The 12,917-nt window shown below is 30.1% G+C and overlaps 1 long non-coding RNA gene across 1 annotated transcript; it reads right to left on the bottom strand.

Moving 5' to 3' along the window:
* Positions 1 to 293: 293 nt before the first annotated feature.
* Positions 294 to 3,021, bottom strand: LOC121206184 (uncharacterized). The gene is made up of 6 exons (XR_005901206.1): positions 2,804 to 3,021; positions 2,349 to 2,408; positions 2,182 to 2,269; positions 622 to 690; positions 440 to 534; positions 294 to 341 (listed from the first exon to the last, which is right to left on the bottom strand). It is a non-coding gene; the product is annotated as an uncharacterized lncRNA (long non-coding RNA).
* Positions 3,022 to 12,917: the final 9,896 nt, after the last annotated feature.

Genomic DNA, 12,917 nt, shown 5'->3' with positions numbered 1-12,917 from the left:
AGCTCATCACTGCCATTTCCCAAACTAATAAATAAACAAATTACAGTCAAAATGTAATTCAATAATAAACCATACCCAAAACACATCCAACAATCATACTTAATTCACTTGAGCCGAATTATAACAACCACAAATGCATATCATACCAATTAACAATCTTACCAAGATGAGCTAATTATAAACCATACTTACTATTACTTCATACCAAATCATATATCTAAGTAAAATGATTTTTTTCAAAATCATCATGATGAAACTATTATTTATGCGAATTTTGAACTAAAACATACCTTAATAATTTCAACAAGCTGGTCTACTCCACTCTCACCAGGAAACAGAGGCTGGAGTCAGAAAAATAGTATTTGTTAAGTGATTGAAAGTGAAAATGCATATAAATAAGCAAAAAAAAGTATGCAATGAAACACGTGCTCGATAGTACCTAGAACTGATGTAAGATATGTTTGGTTCCCCTTTCACCTAACAAAGTAGTTTTTCAACAACCTGGTCTACTCCACTCTCACCAGCAAACAGAGGCTGGAGTAAAAAAAGTTGTATTTTTTAAGTAAGTTAAAGCAAAAATACATAGAAATAAGTTAAGTAATTTAGCAACAAAACATGTACCTAAAACAGATGTTAATGGCTGTGGTGTATTTAGTTGCACCAAATATTAATTTAGGTGCTCGATAGTACCTACAAAAGATGTAAGATAATAAGAGTAGCACCAAATATATTTCAGTTCAAGCAAATATAATGAATAGGAAACATAGGGAGATTAAGAGGCCGGTTGGCCTATATTTCTCATGTACTACAATTAACTACATCACTAGCCATAGTGGGAATAACTAGTGATTTGGTTGAACATTAAACTATGTTAAATTAGATTCATCACATGCAAAACAAATTATGTAATAAATATATCTATAAAATATTAATGTAAAACTAATAAAATTTTAGTTAAAATAGTAAAGATAAAATGTTTAAAATCATATTATTTTAGGTTTAAATCCATTTTTAAATTTTATATAAAAATATAAATAAAATAAAATACACTTGAAATAGTATTTTATTACTTTATAAAAAGGGATAGTATAACTCAATCAAACACTTAGCATTATAATTAGTATAGACAAGTAAAATTTTAAGCTAATTGAGGTTTTAGCCTATCATGTTAAAGTTTGACATAGATGGGAGGAAAATGCGCTTTAATGCACTTGAATCCACGTATTCTAGTATTGACAATAATGCACATACCAATCGAGTTAAGTCTTAATTAGTTATAGCTTCCAAAATTTTAATAAACAAATAAACGGATTGATTGTATTTGTTGGATTTTCAAGTGACTAAGGCTTTATTTGATAAATTGTTGAAAAAATTAAATTAATTGAATATTAATATTAATACTTTCAATGAATTAATTTTTTATGATAATCTAAAATAAAAACAATCTAATAGAATTTTTTTTATAATAGAAAAGTGCGGACTATGATAAGTAGATAAGAAAAGTTGACTGAAATGTTTAAAATTTAAGAATAGAAGGTAGAATAAATATTTTTAATTATTAAATAATCTAATTAATTTTAAGTAATGTATAAAAGAGAAAGAGGGACCATGATGTTGTTTGGGAGGAGCAAAGCCAAAGGAGGTGTTATCCTAATATTATCGAATTATGTCAATTAAAATAGACCAATTATCAATTGAGTTAGTGATGCAATGACAAAAGACTTGTGTTAAAAATGAAGCCTGAATTCGACCCAAGTTTCCAAACACAACTAAAAACAAGTCCTTAGGGTCTAATAGAGAAAGAGGGGACCATAATGTCTTTAGGGAAGGCAACAAAGGGATAACCATAATGAACCTTGCTCATGTATTATATATATTAAAACGGATGACCATGTTCATAGATGAACATCATAAAAAGAATTTCAATATGAAAAAAAAAATTAATATACAATAAAATAATAATTTTTCTTGGGTAAAAAGTCTTGTTCATTTATAGTATTATCAGCCGTAAGGATTATAACTTTGAGTTTAACCCCATCAAGGTCTATAGACTGAATGTTTCAAACGTTTGAATGCCTCTGATAATTAGCATTGTCACACACCAACTGAATAATCCATATATATATATACATATATAGACTCCCATCAATTAAATAATGCAGGGAGAAAAAGGATAGTGACCTTAATGGTTTGATCCTTTGCAGCAGTCAACACCCAATTCCCATTCTGGTTCCAACTGACACAAAGTACTGGATTTTTATGGTCATGACTGCAAAAGACTTGCATTACTTCTCAAAATAATTAAAATCGTTAGCATTTCTATGAGTTTCACCAAGATATTTACTCACAGCGAGCAAAGCTCTCTCCTGTCTTAGCATCCCAAAGTTTCACAATGTTGTCTTTTCCACCTAAACAGAAGCCAAGCATGACATTAGAATGACAACTTGCAAAATGATCATGCAAAGGTTGAGGAGGAAGTGGTTGTAATGTACTTATAAGGAGAAACAATTTTAAAAGTTCATTATTTTAGCAGATTAAGTCAAATACTATTTCCAATTTCAAAAGATCATTATAAGGAGAAACAATTTTAAAAGTTCATTATTCCCTTTTTGGGAATAAATAATGAAGGCTCATCAGATTGGTCTGTGTTAAAATAGTCATAAAATTTGACATATTATTGATAATGAATTTCTACAACAATTTCAAATTTTAAGATGAAATAAAAACGAGAAAGAGTGCAAACTGAAAAGATGATAAATTTAAAGAATAATAGAAAAAAAAGTAAGAAAGGTTTGAATAATACCTGGGGAGATCTGGAGAGTGAAGTGGAATCGAGGATTTGAGAGAGAAAGAGAGTTAAAAAAAGAAAGGAAGATTGATTGAGAAGAAACACCAAGCTCAGGCCTTGAATCGGTGAAATATGGAGGAAAGCAACTTAGGGTTTGATTTGGGGAAACTGAGGGTATAGGGGAAACTTTGTTTTGGGAAAAAATGCTAAGTATCGGGGCTTACCTTGGGGATAAAGAGTATGAAAAAAAAAACAATGCCGTTTAACCTATTAAAACTCAAATATTTGCGGCGTTTTTTTTTAAAACACCGGTATAGGTTAACTTTTAGTGGCGTTTTTTATTACAAATGCCACTATAGCTCATTTTTGTGGCGTTTTTTCAAAAACGCCACTAATGCACAATTTTAATATTTTTTTCCATTTTTAACATATATTTTTCTATGCTTTTTTATTTCAAATTTTCCTGCTGAGATTATCATTTTTTAAAATTTTTTTTATTTAACTTTGTAACTAAAATATTAATTTTAACTTTTTAAGTTTTTAATTCCAAAATTAAACCCTAAAACCCAAAATCCAAACTCTAACCCCAAATCTCAAATTCTAAACCCCAAACCTTAAGCCTCAAAATATAAACCACAAAACCCAACCCACAAACTCTAAACCCTAAAACCCTAAATATCACTAACCCAGTGTAACCCTTAAATATTAAACATGTATACTCTTAAACCCTAAACCCATAAACACTAAAAATAACCATAAACTCTAAACCCTAAAGCCTAAAGCCTAACACCCTAAAATGCTAAAAATAAAATCTTATTACTTACCAGCTTAAACCCTAACCTTAAACCCTAATAGCATAACCCTTAAATCCTTGAACAATACTAAAACCCTGACCCTATACCATAAACCCTGAACCATAAACACCAAACCCTAAACTCCAAACACTAGACCCTAAACCTTAATTAACACATAAAGTATAAATCATAAACCATGACCCCTAACCCCAACCTCTATCCCTTAAACCCTAAACCACAAAACATAATTCATAAACCATTGACCCTTAACCCCTAAACTCCTAACCCCTATCCAAATAACCCTTAAACCTTAATATCGCTAAACACTAAGATCTTAGACCTTAAACACTAAACCCTAAACAATAAACTTTAAAACACTAAACCCTTATCCTCTTAACCCATATAAACCCCTAACACCTAACCCATGAACCTTAAACCCATATATTCCCTTAATCCTAACCACTAACCACTAATCACTAACCTTTAAACCATAAACCCCTAACCTTCTAAATTATAAACATCAAACCCTAAATCATAAAACATAAATCATCAACCCTAAATCATAAACCTTAAACCCATAACCCCTAAACCTATAAAAATATTAAATTTAAAAATCAGTTTAAATAGAAAATTTTAAATTCATTAAAAAAATAAGTTCGACTGAAACATTTAATACTTGAGTTTGGTCTAATCCGTTTTCAACTTCATAATATTTTTTATATATACTATGTAATTTTATAATTTATAAAAAAATAAACTTATACTAAATGTATAATAGTAGTCTAATATAAACATTAAAATAATATTAAGATAACTATATAAAAAATTAAATAAATAATAATATTAAATTAAAATGACATAATTATTACAAAAATTAAAAATATAATATGATTGGACTTAAAATAGACTTAGGTTAATCATTTGCAAGTATTAGTGGGCTTTAACAAAATGTTAAACCTATATTTTAAACCCTACTAAAAATAAATTCAAACAAATATAAAATATATGATATTATATTTAAACAAATATTATATTTAGCACCCACAAACACCTAATATTAAGTAATAAAGAACTCAAAAATGTAACGATTTTGTTTTCTTTTACTTTGTTTAAAGAAAGAAAATGTGTCTGCCCCATAAACTCTAGCGGCGTTTTTCGAGAAACGCCGCTAATGCCATTGAAGTTCAAACAAAACGACATGGATCTACTTAATGTTTTAGTGGCGTTTTTAAAAAAACACCGTTAAAGATTGATGTATTGCGGCGTTTTTAGTAAAACGCCGCTAATGCCATTGAAGCTAATTTAAAACGACGTCGTTTTGATTAACCTATTAGCGGCGTTTTACAAAAATGCCACTAATGGGGAGACCTATAGCAGCGTTTTTTTACAAAAATGCCGCTAAAGTGCAAGCTATTGCGGCGTTTTTAGGGCAGCGCCGCTAATGTCATTGAAGCTCATAAAAAACGACGTCGTTTTGCTTAACATTTTAGTGGTGTTTTTTCAAAAACGCCGCTAAAGTTTGATCTATTGCGGCGTTTTTGGGAAAACCCCGTTACTGCCAATGAAGCTCATGTAAAACGGCGTCGTTTTGCTTAACCTTTTGCGTCGTTTTGGTAAAACGCCGCTAAAGGTCGACCTATAGCGGCGCTTTTTAAAAAACGCCGCTAAAGCTCGATCTATTGCGTCGTTTTTAAAAAAACGCCGCTAAAACTCCATCTATTCGATTTTTTCCGACGTTTTCGTTTCAAACGCCGCTAAAAACGCCGCTAAAAGTCTATTTTGGTGTAGTGATATATTCTCACCCAACAATTACAAACTCCCATCGTCTATCATCGCTTTAATGAACCAATTTGGATCTCTTAATGGCCTAGTCCACAAGCTCGCCTCACTCGAATACCTCGCCAATCATGACTTATGGCAGTCCACCTTCAACAAAGTTTCCCGAGCTCGTTCCCTTAAACTCCTAACCAACCTCCATGACCACCTTATTTATCTTACCTTCAACATTCTCACACTCTCAAAACTACGTTGTTTCACAGATTCTTCAAATGATCTCTACACTCTCAATGACTAAAATGACCATGATACGAAATGTACCCTCAACTTTACCCAAACCAATTTGGTTCTATACTCCCTTTCTCTCTTCGGTTCATCCATGCTCGACTTCCAATCAAGCTTGCTTGAGAATATCCAAGAAGGTTTAGATCAATTTTATTGTTAGCTTAATTTTATTCGTCAAAAAATAAAAGAAAATGGAAGAAATAATCTACACGATTCTATATAAGTTTGGAAACGAAAAAATTTTGTTTTGAATATAAATAATTCAATTTATGTTTAGATTTAATTAAGAATATGGTTTTTTATATTGATTGGTTAGATCCAATTTTAGTTTCAAAATTAGGTTATACTTAATTTGATATTTGATTAAGAATGATTGATATTAGGTTTTCAGTGAAATTCAATTTAGGAATCATGTGAAAAAGACAATGATTTGGTTTATTTAGTGGGCAAAGATTATGTTTCTGCTGTGAAGAATACGAGAAGAGAGAAAAGCAAAGGGGAAGAAGAAAAGGAAAATAAAGAATAAAAAGAAAAAAATTAAATTATTTTAAAAAATAAAAGAACAAGGACTAGTTTCAACAAATGGGAAATATAAAAAAAAAACTATGTTAAAAGAAATGAAGAAGGAATGAAAATATAGGGAGAATGAGAAAAGAATGAAAAAGTATAAAAGTTTAAAAAATATAAAAGAAAAAAAAATTAATTGCTCAAAAAAATATAGGGACTAATTGTATAATTTAACCTAAAATTTTTATTTGAAATGATGATTTAACGTGACTCGTTAGTTTACTGTTACATCGTTAACAACAATTAATGTTCAGTGACTAAAATGTTACAACATGATAATGTAAGTGACTAAAACATAATATTTCAAATATAAATAATTAAAATTTAACCTGAGACAAACAAAAGTACTATTTTGATAGTTTACCAAATAAATTATGAGAAATTATTTGGTACACTATAAATGGAGTTTTTAGACTCTATAAGTAGGGTTAAGGGATTGACAAGTGTCCAGATATAGTAAAAAGGAACTTATTTGGTACACTATTGGTGAAATTTTTTAACTTTACAAATAGAATTAAGGAATTGACAAGTATATTATATAAGTATAATAAGATATTTAAAAATTAAATAATTTTAAAAAATAACATTTGTCTAATTTTCAATATTATTTGTGGAATAAAAAATATATATTACTGTATCAAATACTAACCCATAATAAAATATTAAAAAAAATTAAAAACAAACACATGTCAAAATTTTAAAGTTATATTTTAAGTATCCATAAATATTATAATAAAATTAAAGTTTAGAACAAAGGTGCCCAGAAATGGTATAGATGAGTTTGCTTCTCCCCTTTCTTTTTCGTTTGAGACCAAATTTGTAACTAAAACAAAGCATCTTATTAACTTATGAAGTTTTTAAATTTAAAAAATAGATTTTTTTATTTATATTTCAGTAGTTTTCTTACCCAACAATTTACGTGTTTGATTGTATAAATTAAAATATATTAAAATTACTTTATAATTTTGTATAAATTTAATTTTATGATTAATATTATAAATAATTTTATATTTGTATACATTTTATTTGATAAAATTATTTTCTTAAATTATTAAATATAATTTTTTAAATTAAACATAAATAAAAATTATTTTTAATGAAATGAATATAAACAAATATATTATACCTTTAATTGACGATTTTAAGACCTACTTGTTCTTGATTCTGTTTTTATCAAAAAAGATTGTATTATGTATTGAAAAGAAATATGAAACAAAAATAAAATAAAAAAGAATTGTTAATATCACGTTGTTATTAATTTAAATTTAATAAAATAATTTTAATAATGTCTAACAAATGTAAATGTATGAATCATATGCTAGAATGTTATTTTTTAATTAAAATCATTTTTTTTCAAATGAATTAAATAAACATGAAAATTTTAAAGGTATCATTAGAAATTAATATTAATAAAATGAATGACATAAGTGATAGTGAACGATACTTGTAAATGGCATATATAATTAGTTATATGCAAAAATTGCATTTAAGTAGTTTAGTAAAGTTATTCTAATTTTTATTTTTTATATTATTTCGATAATTAAATTGATTTAAATACACTTGAAACATAATAAAAATGTGAAAGTGGTGAATGGAACATCTTAATGAATTAAATTAAAAGTATGAGTGTACATTAAATGACTAGTCTTGACTATCGAAACAGTTGACTCCACGGGTAGAGACATATATGTATTCATTAGAAAAATGATACATTAGACTGGACCCAAGATGAATTAATTCTGAACCCGTTTGTGAATTAATTCACTTGTGACGTTCATAGTGTAATTTACCTAAATTCTGAGTTATTCATTGACTATGCTATGTAACTCATGTGATTTGTTATAAATGGAGGCTTGTGCTCTAAAGATGATCGAGCCCATAGCCGGTATGTTGGATACATAACTTGTGTATAGCAAGGCTTTACTAGCAACAATGGAATTCATAACTTGACTAAAGAATTAATGATATCCTTTCATTGACATTGTGTGGATCGATAAATATGGAACGTGACCTCGAGTTGCTTGTTCTCAAACGAGCAAATTATCACAGTAATTTATTGACAATGATCATATTAATAATTAAGAAGACACAATGGTGACAATGAAGTAAAATAGGATTGTATTAAGCGAACAAATTTAACTCAAATGTATCACGGGTTGCTTGTTCTCGAACGAGAAATTTATCATAGTTATTTGTTGACAGTAAGCATATTAATCATTAAGAAGACATAATGGTGACGATGAGATAAAATAGGACTATATTGAGTGAACGAATTTAACTCAAATGTATCAAGGATATCATATGCGGGTAACACACACATGATGAGGTCATTACACAAAGTAGTTGGATGAATTGCTTTCGTAAAAAATATAAAATAAGGAGTTTTCAATCATGGTACTTTTTATGCACTGATTCCATGATTAAGTAATTGATAATTATCGGAACAATGCTTCTAGATATAATTGCAATTACTAGAGCCTAATTGTATATGTTCGATTAGTCCCTCCGCTAGCTTAACAAAAGCTCGATCATACTGCATTTGAATTAGAAGGAAACTCTATGAATTTGAAAATAATTTAATTGGGCCTATTTATTCGATGTAAAATTAAATTAGGTGGTCGTGAGAATTGTTCAACTAGATAATTTGGTTAAAGAATTTTCTTGAAAAATTAATTTAGAAATCTAAATGATTTTTGGGAAAATAAATTTTGATCAAGTAAAATTAAAGTAATCAAATTATTTAAAATAAATATGATATTTTTGGAAATTAAATTTCAAGTCAGACAATTGGCCCAATGGGTAATTTAACTTGAAAATTGGACTTGAGATCGAAAATTGGGCTCGAAACCCAAAATTGAGACTGAGACCCAAAAGATATCGAATCAGGCCAGGTATGTGAAACCGAGCCGACGATCCAACCAGTGGCAGGACCAGATCGGTTGGGCCATCACTGGCATAGACTGAATCAGTAATAACTAAATCGGTTCGAGGTACCGTGAGGGTGTTGCACCTGCGATGGCACCATTGGATGGTCAGCGGCGATGGTTCTTCTATGGTTGAGTAGTAGAAGAATTACACTCCTACCAGTACTTTACCAGATAATTTGATTTCAGATTAACTATTTCAAAAATAATAATATTTTAAAAGTTTTAATATTAAATTTAATTTAATAGTATTTTATTAATTTAATATTAATGTGATTATATTAATTTTAAATTTAATTTAATATTTATCTTGTAGATAAGTATTCTATTAATTGAATAGATTTAATATTAAAATTAATCTAATATTTATCTTAATAAGTATTATATTAATTTAATATTAAGTGATTAAGTTTAATCATAATTAAACTCTCCCTACTTAAATAGAGTCATGAGTCATTATTTTTTTCATACTTGAATTCAAGAGAAAGTTGTAAAGAGAAAATTCTCTAAAGAAATTATTTTAGAAAATTTCTAGAGATGTTTTTATTTACAACTTGACCTTAAAGTTTACTCAGAAACTACAAAATCGTCCCACTGATAATTTTGTGAAAAATTTTCTAATTTGAAGCGAGCTTACACTCGACAGATGTGAACTTGAGGGTAACGGAGAAGACTATTCAGTTGGAGAGTTGATCCTAGACAAATCGAAAAAGGTACAATTTTAATTAAGTATTTATTATTTTAGATAACACAACCAAGTTCTAGTTTTAGAAAAAAAAATTAAATCTTTGATTTTTCCTCAAATCTATTTTTCGTTGCGTTTTTCAAACCTGATTTTCCAACATATATATATATATCAATACGGTGTTATCATGTTGTTGTTGACTTTATGCCCGTTGATGATGAGTTGAATTATCATGAATGGTTTATATAAAGTATTGATTTATAGTTGCATGTTCAATTATACTTTTCAATTCATTGTTTGATAAACTTTTACTACGAAAAATAATTATTGATGAAGTTACCATTGTCGTGGTTTGCTAGATATTATGTTTGGTATGATATGTTGTATAGCACCCCTTTCCCGGCCCAGACGTTATAGTCGGATCCGACATACCACATCGAAGCGTTCAAAACATTTTATATTGTTGATCCAAAAAAACCTACTTAGTGTTTTAAAAGATAATTTCATTATAGGTTAAAGTGAATGGAAGCTGTGCACCAGGTAGGAAACCGAAAAAGAGGAGGTGAGTCTATCGGACTACTTAAGTACCAAGCTCCCTTCGGATCCAATCCTAGACATGCACACCGCCATTGCCACACCTTAACGTCATGTATATTTCTAGGAAACCGATTTGATTAAGTCATTTTTAGGAAAAGTGATTAATTTTGGAAAATACTTTCATTGCGGAAGCTTTGCTTGTTGTCGTGTTATTTTGAAATCAATTTTTTTTTTGAAAACGCGCCCTAAAGCTATCCAATTTCAACAGTTAAAATAAGTAATACCTATCTTAGTAATACATATTAAAGCCATCAAAAATAATTAAGCGGCCTTATTACATTTAAAAACCCAAAACTTTAAACGTAAATAAAAGGATGTCCAGTTCACCAGAAGAAAATCAAACTTTCAGAACGGGTGGCCACTCCGAATTCCCTCACAGCTCCAAGCCCACTATGGTTGGCCATTTCCTGCGTGGATGAAAATAAAAGGGGTGAGTTTGGGGAAACTCAGTGTGTAAGGAAAACCCATTCAAAGCCCAAGTCAGCTCAAGCCTATTGGGCCTAAACCCATTCAGGTAACAGTGGTACTGGACCAGAGCCCTTTTCAGATTACAATAAACTGGGTCTTAGCCCCTTATTCAGATAACAGTATGGCCCATAGGCCCATTTCAAAATACATGCAACATCAATAACATATGCAAGCCCATTTGGGGAGACTACTCAACCCACCAACCACTACACTCCACCCGTACCAGCCCTACACTCCATGTGGGGAATAGCTCAACCCACCCAGCCCAACACTCCACAGTTGTAGCCTTGCTGCTCAGTTAACAGTAAATTGAGGCAAAGCCTCCAGTACGTGGACAAGCCACTTTCAGTACTTCCTCCGTCAATATCCCAATCCCATGCATCAGATAATAACAACATGGCATGCAGTAAATAACAACAGTCAAACATGCATTTAGGTCAATTTAACCCTAGGGGTATTTTAGTAATTTATCTACTAGGGGTAAAACTGTAAAATTTTCACTTTTAAAGGTATTTCAGTAATTTATCTATTTTAGGGTTTTTCATGCATATTCCTACTTTTCACGTACTAACAGAATCACGTACCGAGGGTTCTTACCGAATTGGGCTCGTTGGCCCATCATTCCAATTTTGGCCCATTAAGCCAAAAAATATCGAGGGTACAGAAATCATGCACTTTGCAATCCAAATTTTGCAGCTTACCAAAAACATTAATCGATTTACCTCACGAGCATTCGCACACTCGCAAATCTACAAAATACCGGTTTTCGGCATTTCGGGTTTTCGACTTTTGCCGATCCAGACTAAGAAAGAGGGTGTTAGTTACACACCTGTTTGCGACGATATGCTGACGAGATCCACACATGAACTGCCTACAATTGGATTACTAACATATTAATCTAACTATTCAAATACGAACTACGTATTAACCCCTTACAATATTCGACCAACCACACCTACAGATCATAGTAAGCTTATAAGAAAACAATAAGTAACTCATTAACAAATTTTTGTCAATGTTTACCACATAATCATAATTTCACTGCAAGCTGTCTTCCTGAGCAACAGTCACTAAATTATTTATAACTGGAGCTACGAAACTCCAAATCAAGTGCCGTTAATTTTACCTGAAAATAGACTCATATATCTTCTATCTATAAAATTTTCAGAATTTTTGGTTTAGTCAATCAATACCAGATTTTTCTCAAAGTTTCCCATGTTTCACTGTTTGGCTAATCTGACCACTCTTCATTACGAATCAAATTTCTCATTGTACAGAATTCAAAATATGTTCAAGTTTATTCCATTTGAAACTATACTCATTAAGCTTTAATTACATAATTTATGCAGCTTCTAACTCATCTCCTACAATTTATGGTGATTTTCCAAAGTCGCGTTACTGCTGCTGTCCCAAGCAGATTTATTACCAAATCACTCTTTCACACCTAACTTGCATGCTTGTTATTTAAACATGTATATCACCAATCAATCATCACATATCTATGATTTTACTTAAGTATAATCTCCATTTCATCATTTTAAAGCACAACATGTTAGCCGATTTTTCCCCTTAGCATCTAAGGCACATGCATACTCATTTGTTTGGCTCAACTTCACCTATCTTCCATTTTTCATCAAAAGAACATGAAACAACAACCATTTCCTTCATTTTAATTCATGACTAAATGCTCACAACACAACTAAAAACCAAAATATGCTTCAAGAGTTAAGGTAGAATCAAGAAGAACTCATGAACATCAAGATAGAAGCAAACTACCATGAACTTACCTTCAATTTTCTTCCCCAAGTGACCGAACATTCAAGAGCTTTCTCTTCTCTAACTTTAGGCTATGATGAACAAAGATGGACAAAACTTTGTTCTTTTCACCCCTTTTTCTTTTAATAAAATTTCGTATTTCATCCATTTAATTCTTTAATACAAAAGACATGAAATGCCCATCATGGAACATTTACCTAAACCATTATCATGGAATATTTACCTAATCCATTATCATGGAACATTTAACTAACCCA

This window comes from Gossypium hirsutum, chromosome A09, assembly GCF_007990345.1.
Source record: "Gossypium hirsutum isolate 1008001.06 chromosome A09, Gossypium_hirsutum_v2.1, whole genome shotgun sequence".
Lineage (NCBI taxonomy): Eukaryota > Viridiplantae > Streptophyta > Magnoliopsida > Malvales > Malvaceae > Gossypium > Gossypium hirsutum.
The sequence above is the reverse complement of the archived record's forward strand: the minus strand, read 5'-3'. Positions and strand labels throughout refer to the sequence as shown.